Here is a 14,645-nt window from a genome sequence, read left to right as displayed (position 1 = left end):
CAATATTTCAAGTATTGTTTGCAAGGATATCTATATCTTTGGCTGCCTTGGACAATACCCAGAACTGTCATACACATAATGGTTTACTATGACTGAAGAATGTGTTTTATGGTGAGGAGCAGAAACAAGAGAGCTAGGCAACAAGATTTTCTTAAAGTTGAACTCACTTTTCTGGGGTTTTTAAAATATTGACAACTTTTCCTTCGGTTCAATATCAATTGTTCCTCCAAAAAGTAGACCTGTGTACTGTATATGCTTTTCAGCTCAATTAGTGTTAGAAAATTCTTATCGCTCACTAACTGCTGTAACATAAAAATTCTGATTTGACTGAGTAGCAGACTGAATGTAAACTCTAAGAGTAATGATCCAAATCAAGATGGTAATATAGAAAGTGTAAAAGTAAAAGTAAATCATAATAGAGTCGTAGAGTCAGAGAGATGTACAGCATTGAAATAGACCCTTCGGTCCAACCGGTCCATACTGACCAGATATCCCAACCCAATCTAGTCCCACCTGCCAGCACCCAGCCCATATCCCTCCAAACCCTTCCTATTCATATACCCATTCAAATGCCTCTTACATGTTGCAATTGTACCAGCCTCCACCACATCCTCTGGCAGCTCATTCCATACACGCACCACCCTCTGCGTGAAAAAGTTGCCCCTTAGGTCTCTTTTATATCTTTTCCCTCTCACCCTAAACCTATGCCCTCTAGTTCTGGACTCCCCAACCCCAGGGAAAAGACTGTCTATTTCTCCTAACCATTCCCCTCATGATGTTATAAATCTCTATTAGGTAACCACTCAGCCTCCGACGCACGAAGGAAAACAGCCCTAGCCTATTCAGCCCCTCTCTACAGCTCAAATCCTCCAACCCTTGCAACATCCTTGTAAAATCTTTCCTGAACCCTTTCATGTTTCACAACATCTTTCTGATAGGAAGGAGACCAGAATTGCACGCAATATTCCAACAGTAGCCTAATCAATGTCCTGTACAGCTGCAACATGACCTCCCAACTCCTTTATTTAGTACTCTGTCCAATAAAGAAAAGCATACCAAACACCTTCTTCACTATCCTATCTACCTGCGACTCCATTTTCAAGGTGCTATGTCTTTGCAACTTGCATGTAATTGGAAGTAACCTTGATGATACAAGTTTGTTAAAGTATTGGAGAGTTAGAAAACTGATGTTTAAACATTAAAACACATTTAATAGGATAAAGAGTGTAACTATTTACCGATAGGAAAAATGAAATACTAAATTCGGAAGGGTTGTGGATCATCTAAAAAAGTTGGAGCCACACCATTTTTGAAGCAAAGTCATGTAAGAGCTTTGGTGATGCACTTGAGTGATTAACCTTTCTGTATTCATTAGAGGGAAATGTATCATGATTAAAACTTTGTTCATTCTGAAGAAGCTACCAACTCAAGTTCTCCAAATGTTTAATACTGCTACCAATTCAATTAAACAACATACATATTGTGTTATCACCTCAATCATGGATGATTGGTTGTCTCAATTTTATCTATGAAGTACATGAGAAAAGCACCACATATCATCCACCATCACACACACACACACACACACACACACACACACACACACACACACACACACACACACACACACACACACACACACAGAGGAAATGTGGAACTCAAGCCCAATTGGAATTGACTGATGTGGTCAGGATTCAGAATGGCAGATTTTTGCCACGCAATAGATAAGGAGCAAAGACAGCTAACTGTGGAGGTACAGATAACCCAATCTGGCAGATGAGACTCTAGGGGTTGAAATTGGCCTATCACTGTTCTGATATTTTTGTATAATAAAAAAAAGTGTGCACTTCTGCTGATTATTTGCACTATGAACTGTGCCGCAAATAAAATTTGCTGAGCTTCTCTGCTGATCAATAGCTTTTATAGGTCAAAACCCTGATCAAGATTAATCATCTGCCCACATCTACAAACAATCTTTTCACTAGAAGTCATATCAGCCACAATTTTTGCAGACAATGTGTGCATTGAATCTATTAAAGTTTATTTGGGCAGAAAAAAAAAATCAGAACACATATCATCAGTTTTTGTGCACAACCATGTGTGTTAAAGCTTTGACGGGAAAGAAGAGAGGACAGATAGAAAGTTCAAATAAAGTGTCTCCTTAACAATATTCAAGTCGTGCAAGTATGAATAGTACCAGTTCACAATTAAAACAAACAAGGATATACTTTCTTCATATCAAGTCACATGTTTTACAAATTTAATGTACTTTATTAATCAACCAAATATTACTTTAAATGGCAGTGGTTGAAAAAATTTTCATCACACCAAGTGTTGAATTTGTGTTTGACAGCACACCCTTTCCCTTTCATAGCTTATATGTTCAAATAAATGTTTTCAATTCAGACTTTCTACTGTATTTACAATGAGCAAAATGTTCAAGATACTAGCACATTCAATTAAGGATTCTTCATGTGCTTGCAAAAACAGAATCCAGAGTCGAACCAACGACATGGTAGCTTTCCTGCCCATTACATTTTCTTTATAAATATTACAACAGGCCAAATACGTTCCAGCAGGACCAATCCATATGATAAGATACTTCAGCTCCCACCCAGAGCAAGACAGCATATTATGGCAATAATCATAAACCAGTGAACACAGACTAGATTAAAATCTGAGATCATCCAAGTTTTTACGAATAAAAATTATGAATGTGATGATGGGTTTTGGTATACCCCAACCTCTGACGAGTAAAAAATATACATGGATGCTTAGACTACTTCTTGAAAGGCTTTAAGCATTCCTTAACGACTTCTAGTGAAAGGGTAGCAAATATAGAACACGGCCCCATACCAGCACCAGCTCGACTTCCCATGGGAGTGCAATAGCCCCCTTATTCAGGATAGGACAGCACGAGCAGCCACCACCTACAAGCGAAAAAAAAAAGAAATACTGTGACAAACTCCAATAAAGATCAAAATTGGACTAGAACTTTTGAGAGAGTCGGGGCAGAGGTGAGTGTAGTGATGATCACCAAGGAAAAGGTGCTGGGGAAGCTGAAAGATCTGAAGGTGAATAAATCATCCAGACCTAATGAACTCCATCCCAGAGCTCTGAAGGAGATGTTTGAGGATATTGTACAGGCATTGGTGGTGATATTTCTGGAATTACTAGAGTCAGGGGGAGTCCTAAAGGACTGTAAAATGGTTGATGTAACATCATTAAGAAGGGATGCAGGCAGAAGACAAAGCTATAGCCCAGCTAGCCTGACTTCAGTTGTTACTAAGATTCTAGACTCCATTATTAAGGATGAGGTTGCAGAGTACTTGGAAGTGCATGGCAAAATAAAGCCGAGTCAGCAAGGCTTTTTCAAGGAATGGTCGTGTCTGGCAAATCTGTTAGAATTGAGTAGGTAACAAACAGATTAGGCAGAGAATAGCCAATGAGCATGATCTATTTAGATTTCCAGAAAGTTTTTGATGAGGTACTGCACTGGAGGCTGCTGAATAAAATATGAACTCCATGGCATTACGGGCAAGTTATGGCTGACAGGCAAAAGGCAGAGAATGGGGATAAGAGATAGCAGCCAGTAAGTAGCGAAGTTTTGCTTGGTTCAGTGTTGGGACCACAACTATTCATATTATACATTAACAATCTGGATGAAGGAACTTAGGGCATTTTTGAAGATAACAGATAGGTGAAAGGACAGGTGGCATTGGGAGGCTGCAGAGGGACTTGAACAAGCAAGGAGAGTGGGCAAAATGTGGCACGTGGAATACATGGTGGGTAAGTGCATTGTAGGAAAATTAGAGGCATGGATTTTTTTTTAAAATAGGGAAAGGCCTCAGAAATCTAAAGCACAAAAAGGACTTGGGAGCCTCGTTCAGAATTCTCGTAAGGTTGGTATTTAGGAAAACAGGTGCAGCATTTGCACTCATTTCAACAAGGCTGGAATAAAAGAGCAAAGATGCACTGCAGAGGCTGCATAAGGCTCAGATCAAACTACATTTGGAATATTGAGGGCCTGTATCTAAGGAGATATACTGGCCATGGAGGGATGCAGAGATTTACAGGAATGGTCCAGGAGATCATATGAGGAGCATTTGAGGACACTGAATCTGTGCTCAATGGAGTTTAGAAACTTACAGAATATTGAGAAGCCTGGATAGTCAAACAGTATGGAAACAGATCTTTCAGTCCAACTCACCCACACCAATTTTCCTAAACTAATTTGGCCCCACTTGCCTGCATTTGGCCCAAATCCCTCTAAGCCTTTCCCTTTTGTATACCTGACACAATGTCTTTTAAAAATTTTCCAATTGGACCTGCTTCTGCTAGATCATTCCACATGCCATCCTGGGTGAAAAAGTTTGTCTTTCAGCTCTCTTCTAAATCTATTCCTTGCACCATAAACCTATGACTAGGGTAGGGACATTTTGGACTCCCCTAACCTAGGCAAAATATCTTGGCTATTCACCTTCCCAAAGACCCTCAATTTTATAAATCTCTAAGGTCATCTGTCAACCTCCAATGAAGATGTTTTCACTGGTGGGAGAGACTAGGACCCAAGCGCAGGCCTTCGAAGGCGCGACACTTTAAAACTGCGATGAGGAGGTATTTCTTCAACCAGACTTGGTAAGGACGCCAAGTAACTGAGTGCATTCAAGACAGATAAGTTCTTGATTAGTAAGGGGATCAAGGTTTGCAGCGAGAAGGCAGGAAATTGGAGTTGAGAAACATTTCAATCATGATCGAACCGAGGAGCTGACTGGATGGACCGAATCGCCTATGTCTGCTCCTATACTTTCTGGCCTTAATTTGAAACTACTTTTTGATTCTAATTAAAATAGAGTCACCTTTCAGAATTGCACAGTCGCTCCACCTTTTCCCATCCGTGGTCATTATAAATTCGTTCCACGTCCGTGGACATAAACACCGTGTACAAACAGAGAGCCGGTTCTGACGAACGCTGCAGATTAAGTTGGTTACACTGCGGGTGCCCGAGCAAAGAAGAGCTGCTGCAAGAGATGCTTTTGCTATAGCAACGCGCCCAGAGCTCCAATCCCTCTTCCTCATCGTCTTGGGAACCAGATGCTGCCTCCACGCGAAGCCCTCTTTGCTGGTTCCCTCGTTTGGATTTGAAATTTGCGCCACTGCGATCTAATTGGGCCGTTTGCAAATGCCCGCTAAATCTGTTGAAACCACCGCCAAATAAAGCGTACACCCACACACGCGAAGTGCCATCTGTAGAATAGCTAGTCTACAGAGCGCTGAGAGTCAGGTCGTTTAAAATACTTAATTGGCTCCATGTACTGTCCAGTATATTTTATTAGTCGATCAGTAGAGTTGCTGCCAGTCTCTTCTCACGCAAAAAAAAAGCCGAGCAACTGCCTTCAAGGGCAGTGTACAATTGAAATTTAAAGAGATTTGGTGTGTAAGTGCGTCAGAAATTATGGAAATTTTGCTACTGGTTTCATAAAACGCAAAAAATACAAAGTCGTTTGCGCTCCATATATTTTGTTGATGCGCAAAGTTCTGAGCAGTCATTTGGCAGATCAGTGTTGAATTTTAGGATTATTGTAATTTGAACGCGCTCACGAAGTTTGCCACCGATCAGATTGCTGTTTCGTGTTACATTGCTAACAAGAAGTCAATTTGTTGGATTTCATGTTTTGTTTTGGTCTGGGTCCTTGCTGCACCGCATTGACACTAAAATATGCCAAGTTTGTAACAGACAAACGTTTGGTGCTGATGGCCAGCGCACCTGAAAAATACGACTGCAATGTTGGCTGCTGTTTGTCATGGTGAGAAGAACCGACAGTGAGACAGAGAGATAGCGCAGAACTTTATCATCCGTCCTGTCTCTCCACTGCCATATGCAGGATTCCTTTGGGAGCAGTAGTGCTCCAGAAAGAGTCAGGGGTTTCGAGAAGTGCTTTAGATTCTGTATATTGTGTACTCCTGTGCACCCATACCTTTTAAAAGTAGAAAGGGGTAAAGTAATATGTAACAACCATAAAAAAGCAAGGAAGTGGGGGAAAAGTGAAGTCGCAGGTAGATAGGACAGTGAAGGCAGCGTTTGGTATGCTTTCCTTTATTGGTCAGAGTCTTGAGTACAGGAGTTGGGAGGTCATGTTGCAGCTGTACAGGACATTGGTTAGGCCACTGTTGGAATATTGCGTGCAGTTCTGGTCTCCTTCCTATCGGAAAGATGTCGCGAAACTTGAAAGGGTTCAGAAAAGATTTACAAGGATGTTGCCAGGTTTGAGGATTTGAGCTACAGGAACAGGCTGGGGCTGTTTTCCCTGGAGCGTCAGAGGCTAAGGAGGTGACCTTATAGAGGTTTACAAAATTATGAGGGCATGGATAGGATAAATAGACAAAGTCTTTTCTCTGGGGTTGGGGAGTCCAGAACTAGAGGGCGTAGGTTTAGGGTGAGAGGGGAAAGATATAAAAGAGACCTCAGGGGCAACTTTTTCACGCAGAGGGTGATACGTGTATGGAATGAGCTGCCAGAGGATGTGGTGGAGGCTGGTACAATTGCAACATTTAAGAGGCACTTTGGATGGGTATATGAATAGGAAGGGTTTGGAGGGATATGGGCCGAGTGCTGGCAGGTGGGACTAGATTGAGTTAGGATATCTGATCGGCATGGACGGGTTGGACTGAAGGGTCTGATTCCATGCTGTACATCTCTGACTATTAAATGAATTTGTGTGTAATATTTCTGGTGCGTGAGGGGGCTGCACACTAGAGAGCCAAGTGACATATATAAGAACCAAAATAATCCCATTATTTTGTATTAGGCAGCAGGAAAAGAATCAAATAATGTTCTTCCTTTCCATAAAATGAATACATGTAGAACTTTCCACTTACTAAAGTGTCATGTGTTTGGCCCATTTTGTAATCAGAATTGGTATCAAAAATCATTGAGGTCCCACAGTTAAACTGGAGTCAAGAAAACTATTTTAGAGTTTAAAAGTCCCCAGAAGAGGAGCAATCTCTCTCAACACCAATTGCTAGTTTGTTTTGGAGCATTATGATAAAGCAAATTAATATGTGGCTGAAAAAATGTTAAGCAGAGTGTTTTAGATTTCTGGTGCATTGGGATCAACTGTGATACAGTCAGGAGTTGACAAAGATGGACAGGGCGAAAACCAATGTTCTCACAGGAGTTGAAAGGGTTTAAAACTGAAAGGGTTTCAGTTAATACCAGGATAAAACATTGGAGGGATAAAATGCTGAGAGACAAATAACATTATAATGAAGACTAGTAGAAATAAAAGGGAATCAAATAGAGAAAAATGCAAAATATGCAAAGAGGCATGCACGTAAATCTAGTGTTAGAAACAAGATCAGTGAGTTGGAGGTTCGTGGAATTAAGTGATAACTCCAAGAATGGACATCTAGTTCAAAACAAGGGAGGATTGAGAACTTGTATCCTTGGCTACAAGTTATACAGAAAAAAAGAGTTCAACATTTCATACTTGTAAACCAAGGCTTTCTTTCTTGCTTTGTAATGGAATTTCCCTAATGGTGCAACTTTATATTGAAAAACAACTAAATGTGTAGGATTAAAACAAGATTCTGGAGCAGGAAGAAATATTTCACCAGTATCAAAATCAAACTCATACAAAGTTTGAAAAAAAAATCACCAGAAGAAAAGTATCTACAAAGCATGGGTAGAGTGACCACACATGCTATTGAAAGTTCTCTTAATTTATGATCATAGTTTGTTTGCATTCCAACACTCACTGTCACAAGCTCAGAATCACGAGGAACAGCTCTCCGAACAATGGTAGTATTCGCAACCAAATACACCATAAACATGATCCTCCCAAGTTCCAACTCATCCAAAACCTTAGACCTCCTGCACCTAATTTCGTCCCATCATCCCTTTCTCTACTATGCTTGCCCAATAGCTTTTAAAATCCACATTATGTAAATAGTTTAAACCTTTTTTCCTTCAGTATTAGGTTCTAGCTACAGCAAAATAATTGTATATTGTTACCTCCATTCTTCTTAAAATATCAATGCAAATTTATTTTGTTCAGATCCTTCACCCTCCACTTTAGATTCTTCCTCAATTTTTTTTTGTTTTTGTTTTTTGTGGAAAATATGCAAGAGCAGCATTTGTTGCTCATCACTATCTACTTTTGAATTGAATGACGTGTTGGCTCAAGTCAGAGGGCACTTAACATCAGCTATATCACCACAGATCTGGAGATCACACGTAGGCCACACAGGGAAAGGAAGGCAGATTTATTTCTGTAAATGACATTAGAGAACCAGATAGGTTATTACTGCAAACTGAAATAAGTTTTATAATCATAGAGTTCTATGACTCAATAATTGCAGAAACTAGATTTTAATTTCAGCTTTGTATTAATTGAACTTTCATTCTAATTGGAGCCCATGTATACAGAACATTAGTGGCTTCTGGATAATTGGTCCAGCAACATGATCACTGCAATACCTTGCCCCCATGAGTAAATTATGGGGTAAATCTAACTCTTGAAATTTTCTTCTACATTTCATTTGCTTTGAAGAAAATAAAGATTTGCTTACATCAGCCCCATCTCTATCAAATTGATTCTGACCCTTTTCATTACTTCTCTAATCCTCTGTTAATTAAGCCTGGTTGTCCTTTGATTCTCATTAATTGCGATGAAAGTATCACTTCATTTGAATACATTTTATATTCTTAACATGACCTGGTCACGGTAACCTTTCTATATTTAATTGTCACATTCCTGAATGTCAAATTCATATGGATTTTTATTGAGTATAGAATGCTCATTTTTAAGTCATCTTGTCATTGGTTTCAGTGTAGAAGTGGAAACCAATCCATCTGCAGGAAAAATGGAATTATTTGCCCCACTCCATTTACAGTATTAAAAGCAAGCAATATAAAAATGTTGAAGGTACTCAGTAGGCCCGCCAGCATTTGTAGACAGAAAAGCAGTTAACATTTCATTTCTATGACCTTTTATCTCAATATATTTTATTTAAAATAGAGTGCAATGTGAAAAGTTGTTATACATGGTAAAAGTTTGTGTGGTTGGGGTAACATAAAATGGATGGAAAATTGGATAAAGGAGAGAAAAACGGCAGGAATAAACAGGTTATTATCAGGTTGTTAACTAGTTGGGTGCTGAAAGAATCAATTAATCAATTGGTATCAGCTGATTACAAGCTAGAATAATAACTGGAAAAAAGGAACCAAGTGTAATATATTCAAGTTGTTGAAGATACAAAGCTAATTGGAAAAATTGGAGGACAGGCTTTGAGTGGTTTGTAATTAAATTCAAGGTTGAGATTGATAGATTACTTGGATGTAAGATAGTCAAGGCAAATGGGGAAAATTGATGAGAAAAAGGGAGTTAAATCTGAAGATTAGTTGTGACCTTACTGAACAGTGTAGCAGGCTTTAAGAATTGTACAACCCTTTCCTGCTATTTCTTTTATATTAATTGTCAATTGTGTTAAATCGCATCTACCAGCTACTTATCCACACAATTTTCCAGTAAACACTCTTAAGACAACATGAAACACCCTCATATAGAAAACCAAGAGTGAAAGCGCCAACATTGATCAATGTGCAAATCTCTTGTCACATCTTTGCAGTCTGAAAATACCAATAAAATTTTTTTTTTTATTTCTACCCTTTGGTTTATGTTCTCCATTGTCTATCATTTTCCTAATGCACATAATACCAATTGATGGAAAGCAACTTGAAAACCTTTGTTAACAGGTGGCTATAGTTCTACTGAAAATTTCATGTTTTGATTTTTTTTTGTCCCCACACCACTTTCAATTGCAGTTGCTGTTCAGTTTGCTAGAAACCATTACAAATTCATTTGTGCTCATTAAAGTTGAAGCAAAGTAACTTTAAAATCCAGAGCTTTTAATATCCTCATCTATGGTGATCCTTCCAAAATTCTAGTTTTTTTTTAAAACCTTGATGCAAGAGAGAGAAAATATTCTGAACAAGAGAGTCACTGGAAATGAAACAGAACATAGAAAATAGATGCAGGAGTAGGCTATTCGGCTCGAGCCTGCACAACCATTCAATATGATCATGATTGATCATGAAATTTTGGTATCCCATTCCAGCTTTCTCTCCATACCCCTTCACCCACTTAACCATAAGAGCCACTTCCGGTTTCCTCTTGAATATATCTAATAAACTAGCTCTAATAGCTTCCTATTGGAGAGAATGCCACAGGTTCACAACTCTGAATGAAGAAATTCCTCATTTCAATCCTGAATGGTTTACCCCTTATTGTGACCCCCTGATTCTGGACTCTCTTAACATTGGGAACATTCTTCCCATCTCTAGCTTGTCCAGTCCCATTAGGATTTTATATATTTCTATCAGATCCCCACATATTTTTCTACATTCCAATGAAGACAAGCCCAGGTGATCCAGTCTTTCTTCATAGGTCAGTCCTGCCATCCCAGAAATCAGTCTGGTGAACCTTTGCTGGACTCCCTCAATAGCAAGAATGTCTTTCCTCAGATTAGGAGACCAAACCTGCACACAATACTCGAGATGTACTGATCAGGTGTACCCTAGAACTCTGTGGGAATCAGAGAAGTGATTGCTGGGCCTCTTGCAGAGATTTTTATATCATCAATACTCACAGGTGAGGTGCCGAAAGACTGGAGGTTGGCTAACATGGTGCCACTGTTTAAGAAGGGCGATAAAGACAAGCCAGGGAACTATAGACCGGTGAGCCTGACCTCTGTGACGGGCAAGTTGTTGGAGGGAATCCTGAGGGACAGGATGTACATGTATTTGGAAAGACAAGGACTGATTCGGGATAGTCAACATGGCTTTGTGTGTGGGAAATCATGTCTCACAAACTTGATTGAGTTTTTTGAAGAAGTAACAAAGAAGATTGATGACGTGATCTATATGGACTTCAGTAAGGTGTTTGACAAGGTTCTCCCTGGGAGACTGTTTAGCAAGGTTAGATCTCATGGAATACAGGGAGAACTAGCCATTTGGTTACAGAACTGGCTCAAAGGTAGAAGACAGAGGGTGGTAGTGGAGGGTTGTTTTTCAGACTGGAGGCCTGTGACCAGTGGAGTGCCATAAGGATCGGTGCTGGGCCCTCTACTTTTGTCATTTACATAAATGATTTGGCTGCAAGCATAAGAGGTACAGTTAGTAAGTTTGCAGATGTCACCAAAATTGGAGGTGCAGTGGACAGCAAAGAGAATTACCTCAGATTACAACAGGATCTGGACTAGATGGGCCAATGTGCTGAGATGTGGCAGATGGAGTTTAATTCAGATAAATATGAGGTGTGCATTTTGGGAAAGCAAATCTTATACATTTAATGGTAAGGTCCTATCGAGTGTTCCTGAACAAAGAGACCTTGGAGTGCAGGTTCATAGCTCCTTGAAAGTGGAGTCGCAGGTAGATAGGATAGTGAAGGCAGCGTTTGGTATGCTTGCCTTTATTGGTCAGAATATCGAGTACAGGTGGTGGGAGGTCATGTTGTGGCTGTACAGGACATTGGTCAGGCCACTGTTGGAATATTGCATGCAATTCTGGTCTCCTACCTATCAGAAAGATGTTGTAAAACTTGAAAAAGAGTTCAGAAAAGATTTACCTGGATGCTGCCAGGGTTGGACGATCTGAGCTGTAGGGAGAGGCTGAACAGGCTGGGGCTGTCGGAGGCTGAGGGGTGACCTTAAAGAGGTTTACAAAATTATGAGGGGCATGGATAGGATAAATAGACAAAGTATTTTCCCTGGGGTTGGGGAGTCCAGAAATAGAGGGTATAGGTTTAGGGTGAGAGGGGAAAGAGACCTCAGGGGCAACTTTTTCACACAGAGGATGGTACATGTATGGAATGAGCTGCCAGAGGATGTGGCGGGCGGCTGGTACAATTGCAACATTTAAGAGGCATTTTGATGGGTATAGGAATAGGAAGGGTTTGGAGGGATATGGGCCAGGTGCTGGCAGGGGAGACTAGATTGGGTTGGGATATCTGGTCGGCATGGACGGGTTGGACCGAAGGGTCTGTTTCCGTGCTGTACATCTCTATGACTCTCTACGTGGCTTCAACAAGGAGCTGTACAATTGCAGCAAGACATCTTTACTCAGATACTCAAAGACTCTCGCTACGGAAACCAGGATGTTTCGTCACTGCCTGCTGCACCTGCAAGCCAGTCTTTGGTGACTATTCCACCATGACACCCAGGTCTCGTTGCACCTCACCTTTTACAAAACTGTCATTCAGATAATAATTTCCCTAGTGTTTTTGTGACCAAAGTGCACAACCTTATATGTTGTCACATTATATTGCATTTGCCAAGTATTTGCTCACTTAGTCAGTCTATCCAAGCCATTCCTGAAGAAGGGCTTATGCCTGAAACGTCGAATCTCCTGTTCCTTGGATGCTGCCTGACCTGCTGCGCTTTTCCAGCAACACATTTTCAGCTCTGATCTCCAGCACCTGCAGACCTCACTTTCTCCTCCTATCCAAGTCATCCTCAAGACTCTTAGCATTCTCTTCACAGCACACACCATCCAGTTTATCATCTGCAAATTCAGAGATATTGCATTTAATTCCTTTGTACAAATTGTTAATATTTGATTTCTCTCCAGATGCTACCAGACCTGCTGTGCTTTTCCAGCGATTTGTGGTTTTGTTTCTGATTGCCAGCATCTGCAGTTATATCTATTCTCATTTGGAGAAAATATTCATAGCTATCCTCCAATTCTGGTATTTGGGTATGAAAAATGTGCTTGAATCGCAATATCCCATTATATTTAGTTTAAAAAATGAATTATCAACATACAATTAGTGAATCAGTAGATTTCCATGTAAATACATTATGAATATCAAAAACCCCTAAGATTAAAAATATCTTTTTTTCAAAGTATTTTCTGATTTTAACACATGCTGTAACTTTCACCACTGGAATTTTGTAAATGTCCCTCTTGAAAATAAACTGCTCAAACAAGTGAGAAAAATGCTCACGTATCCCAGGGAAACATTTTTGCTAACTGCCTTGTAATAAAGCTGCAGAAAATAAAAGATACTGCAAATCTGCACTTAACCCCAGGAACACATTCCTGAATTTGCATTCCCCTCAACCTACACTATTATATCCCAGTAGAGCATCTTTGGACCAAGCCTACAGCTGGTTTAGACACACATCTTTGAGGCCTCCAATGGAGCTGCTTTGGAATACTCTACAAAAAGATTAAATTTAGCAGGCAGTAAAATCATGCTTTATTTAAAGGTGCTCAAGTCAAAATAAATATGTAGACAAACATTTGATTTTAATAGGGTTCAGTAGTTTGAACAAAAAATGCTAACTCCTCAACTTTTCCTTACATATAACTGTATACACAATCAAAGTTTCTAGCTGGTACCTACAATGTTTCAGCATTCTTCTTTTCTAAATTTGGTAGAGGCTTGCTGGGATATGGTTAATAGGCACTGACACCCCTACAAATATTTCACTTTCACACACTTGCCAAAACACACATGTACAATAGTCAGGATCATATAGTGAAACCAGTGAAACATATAATCCAACATCTTGAACTGCAGATCTCTTTGGCATCTAGTGAAATTGCATTGAATCAAAAGTGCTGTTTATGGATACATAAGTACACTGACTTTTTTTCTGGAAAAAGACATATATAAAACTTAAAGTCAGAGATCATTATAATGGACCTGTGCAAAAGATCCCTTCAAGCATCCAGCCTCATATCAGCATACATCAAATGACAGTCAAAAGGAAATTTACTTTTGAGATCCAAATGCAAAGGATTGAAACTATGATCAGAATTATTCAAATAAGAAAATATGATTACAAACAAATGATTCACTGGAACATGTTGAAATGAAGTCAAGCAACGTACAATGGGATTAAAATGTTGATGTTTAGAGGGGTTTGGGAAAGAAACAATCGGTCTGAATCCTTTAAGTATTTTGTTATTCAATTAAAATACATTACTGTAAATATTTATTCTAAGCTATTACCAACGCTGCTCTTTGTAATTCGCACCATCTGTACCAAAACAAACAATTCACAAAGCCATAATTCAGCATTTGACAAAATGATTAGTAGTAATTATGGTGTTAGAGTCTGAATGTGCATGTAGTTCTTTCTATATTTGGTCAGGTCAAATTGAATATTCCTATGTGAACGTGCCCCAAAACCCAAAAATGTTTGCTTGCATCACGTACAGTGCAGAGTCTCTTGTTGCAGGATGCTTACTAGTTTTGGTGCAAACTCGTGGTTTCAAACATCTCCATCTCCATCTCCTCCTCCTCCTCCCCCCACACACAAAGCTCCATCCCCTCCTCCCGCTCCCCGACACAGCTCCATCTGGCCCTCCTCTCCCCCAGGTTGGCGCTCCCCCTCGTTCATCATCTGCTCCCACATGTGGATCCCCGCTCTTCGATACATTCCCACTCTCCCTCAAAATATCCCATATACGAACGTCCTCAGCCCACTGCCTCCAAACCCTAAGAGTTGCAGGAAAGTATTCCTTCGAGCACGCAAACATACACCTTGCTGAAGCGAGGACGGACTCAAAGCTCTTTCGAGTTTGTGGAAACGCCGCGAGGCCCAGTAAGGAGTCCAATGGAACAGAAACTGGGGGC

The 14,645-nt window shown here is 40.0% G+C and overlaps 1 protein-coding gene across 1 annotated transcript in view; it reads right to left on the bottom strand.

Annotated features, from left to right (window-relative positions):
- fbxo43 (F-box protein 43) overlaps positions 1-14,645 on the bottom strand; it is a 34,585-nt gene that overhangs the window by 19,839 nt on the left and 101 nt on the right. The window lies entirely within an intron of this gene.

The sequence above is a fragment of the Hemiscyllium ocellatum genome, chromosome 4 (genome assembly GCF_020745735.1).
Source record: "Hemiscyllium ocellatum isolate sHemOce1 chromosome 4, sHemOce1.pat.X.cur, whole genome shotgun sequence".
NCBI lineage: Eukaryota > Metazoa > Chordata > Chondrichthyes > Orectolobiformes > Hemiscylliidae > Hemiscyllium > Hemiscyllium ocellatum.
The sequence above is the reverse complement of the archived record's forward strand: the minus strand, read 5'-3'. Positions and strand labels throughout refer to the sequence as shown.